This window comes from Protopterus annectens, chromosome 4.part0, assembly GCF_019279795.1.
Source record: "Protopterus annectens isolate FY-2018-M chromosome 4.part0, PAN1.0, whole genome shotgun sequence".
NCBI lineage: Eukaryota > Metazoa > Chordata > Ceratodontiformes > Protopteridae > Protopterus > Protopterus annectens.
In genome coordinates this window covers 1,194,222,690-1,194,226,212 of record NC_056733.1, presented here as the reverse complement: position 1 = coordinate 1,194,226,212, position 3,523 = coordinate 1,194,222,690, and the positions used below count along the sequence as shown (strand labels likewise).

The 3,523-nt window shown below is 35.9% G+C and overlaps 2 non-coding genes across 2 annotated transcripts; both read left to right on the top strand.

The window, feature by feature from the left end:
* Positions 1 to 1,245: 1,245 nt before the first annotated feature.
* On the top strand, positions 1,246 to 1,317 carry TRNAQ-UUG. The gene has a single exon. It is a non-coding gene; the product is annotated as a tRNA-Gln (tRNA).
* A 1,629-nt stretch (positions 1,318 to 2,946) lies between these two features.
* On the top strand, positions 2,947 to 3,018 carry TRNAQ-UUG. Its single transcript has one exon. It is a non-coding gene; the product is annotated as a tRNA-Gln (tRNA).
* The last annotated feature ends 505 nt before the right edge of the window (positions 3,019 to 3,523 follow it).

Below are 3,523 nucleotides of genomic sequence, written 5' to 3'. Positions count from 1 at the left end.
TGCAGTGCATTTGGAGTATTATTGTCTCATACAATTCTTTGCAAGCAAATAGCAATCACATTGCCGGTCTTTCACCAACAGTATAATTCCATCTGGAAACACACAGGAGTCACATGTGTTGAAGTAGTCATCATGCAGAACGTTATTCAGGGTTTGCTTGTGTGAGCACGGATATGCCAGTTTGCAGGCATATTTTTGGGAATTTGTGACAGCTGTGACTTGGAACAGTGATATGTCGACTTAAAATTTAGTCCACCAGGGTTGGTAATGTAAAGCTATGAAGGGTAGACTGGAGTAACTGCAAGTTTATCACATTTATTTATTTATTTACTCCAAATGTTTTGCAAAGATGGACTCATGAAGGCGTATTTGAGTAAAACTACCAAGAATTACTAGACAGTGCATATTTTTGCTTTTTCAGTGAACCAGTGACATAAGGGAGGAGAATTACCAGTATCATTAATGGTAGAAATGTGATGGAGAGAAGCTTCTTGGGAATGCAGGGCAAAATGTACCCCAATCCAAAAACAGACATGCTTGGGTTTTCTAAATTAATGAATATAACATACATGTATAAGCTTTTCGTGGATTACTTTTATTAGTCTTACTCTGCAAAAAATGCATCTACATTTCTTGCTGTTTGTATATTAAAATTATCAGCAACTACCTACTACTCATTTAGCTTACTCGATCACTTCCATGTATTCTATTAAGTCATATTAAGTAGAGAATAACTCCTTACAGAAAAAAACGCATTTTGTTGATTACCTGTGTCATATGTTACAGAAGCAAACAAAAATGCGTTGTTTTTGTTAATAAAAGAAATCTTAAAGAAACGAGTGAACCCCACTTAAATATACTTTCCATTAATGTTTAAAATATTTTAGAAAAGCAATAGAAAAAGTTATGTAGCTCTTTGGGAGATAGGGTGGCTTGGGGGTGCTGTGCTTGCATAAAGTCGGGAAATCTCACTGCAAGCCGTGTTGCAAATGTATTTATTTCCTGTGTTAACTAGGAATATTTATCGGCATTGCCCTGACTGGCTTGCAGGTTGTCACTTTAAGCTTTTCAGTTTTCACTCGTAATCATTTGCTGTTGTTTGATGTACTTATATCATTTCTAAAAGCAGGCAAAAACTATTACATCCATTATGACTAACAATAATTCACATACTTATTTCAAAATAGAAAACATAACTCAGTCCGATGCAGGTCAGAGGAGACGGTTTTCAGTAATTCAGTAACTGGTTCTATGGTGTAATGGTTAGCACTCTGGACTTTGAATCCAGCGATCCGAGTTCAAATCTCGGTAGAACCTAATGTTTTGTAATATTCGATATAACAGTGCAAAATCTAAAGTTGGACCTATCCACAAAACGTCCTTTATATAGCCTATTGGGGCTCTCCTACAAGCCTAGAAGTCGTTATTGAAGGAGCACAGACAAAAAAAAAAAAATACCCATGCACAGATATGTAAACAGCCAGCAAAAATCATTGCCTAGAAGTCGTTATTGAAGGAGCACAGACAAAAAAAAAAATACCCATGCACAGATATGTAAACAGCCAGTAAAAATCATTGCCTAGAAGTCGTTATTAAGTTGGTCTTTCAAAGACCAACTCAGCAAACCTTAAACTGCAAGATGAAATGACCAAAAGGATATTTTTGTAAACTTACAACTGAAAAAAAAATGTTATGGGAAGGTGCAGTGCATTTGGAGTATTATTGTCTCATACAATTCTTTGCAAGCAAATAGCAATCACATTGCCGGTCTTTCACCAACAGTATAATTCCATCTGGAAACACACAGGAGTCACATGCGTTGAAGTAGTCATCATGCACAACGTTATTCAGGGTTTGCTTGTGTGAGCACGGATATGCCAGTTTGCAGGCATATTTTTGGGAATTTGTGACAGCTGTGACTTGGAACAGTGATATGTCGACTTAAAATTTAGTCCACCAGGGTTGGTAATGTAAAGCTATGAAGGGTGGACTGGAGTAACTGCAAGTTTATCACATTTATTTATTTATTTACTCCAAATGTTTTGCAAAGATGGACTCTTGAAGGCGTATTTGAGTAAAACTACCAAGAATTACTAGACAGTGCATATTTTTGCTTTTTCAGTGAACCAGTGACATAAGGGAGGAGAATTACCAGTATCATTAATGGTAGAAATGTGATGGAGAGAAGCTTCTTGGGAATGCAGGGCAAAATGTACCCCAATCCAAAAACAGACATGCTTGGGTTTTCTAAATTAATGAATATAACATACATGTATAAGCTTTTCGTGGATTACTTTTATTAGTCTTACTCTGCAAAAAATGCATCTACATTTCTTGCTGTTTGTATATTAAAATTATCAGCAACTACCTACTACTCATTTAGCTTACTCGATCACTTCCATGTATTCTATTAAGTCATATTAAGTAGAGAATAACTCCTTACAGAAAAAAACGCATTTTGTTGATTACCTGTGTCATATGTTACAGAAGCAAACAAAAATGCGTTGTTTTTGTTAATAAAAGAAATCTTAAAGAAACGAGTGAACCCCACTTAAATATACTTTCCATTAATGTTTAAAATATTTTAGAAAAGCAATAGAAAAAGTTATGTAGCTCTTTGGGAGATAGGGTGGCTTGGGGGTGCTGTGCTTGCATAAAGTCGGGAAATCTCACTGCAAGCCGTGTTGCAAATGTATTTATTTCCTGTGTTAACTAGGAATATTTATCGGCATTGCCCTGACTGGCTTGCAGGTTGCCACTTTAAGCTTTTCAGTTTTCACTCGTAATCATTTGCTGTTGTTTGATGTACTTATATCATTTCTAAAAGCAGGCAAAAACTGTTACATCCATTATGACTAACAATAATTCACATACTTATTTCAAAATAGAAAACATAACTCAGTCCGATGCAGGTCAGAGGAGACGGTTTTCAGTAATTCAGTAACCGGTTCTATGGTGTAATGGTTAGCACTCTGGACTTTGAATCCAGCGATCCGAGTTCAAATCTCGGTAGAACCTAACGTTTTGTAATATTCGATATAACAGTGCAAAATCTAAAGTTGGACCTATCCACAAAACGTCCTTTATATAGCCTATTGGGGCTCTCCTACAACACGTACCATGAGCCGTAGATTCTAACCGCTTAACAAACTATAGCAATCGACTCCGAAATATCATTCAATTTACTACTAACTCACAATTAACCATAAGTTTCTATCTTCTCAATAATTCTCAGACAGCAAGATGGCATGTAATCTTCTGCAGCTATGCATAGTCAATGAAGCACATTTTAAACTATAATCTCGGTCCGAAAATTTTGACATAAGAAGATACAGAATATAATTAGCTAAATTCCTTCTAAACACTCTTGCCGCTTTATTTTGACAACTGTCTGACCCATGAACAAGTATAACGGTAACGTTTAGTAGATTCGCTTTAACATTAGTAACCCACAGTACTACCGTCGACATTAAAAACAAACAAAAAAAATCTTTCGGTATGGAAAAAAAAAACAGAACTGCGT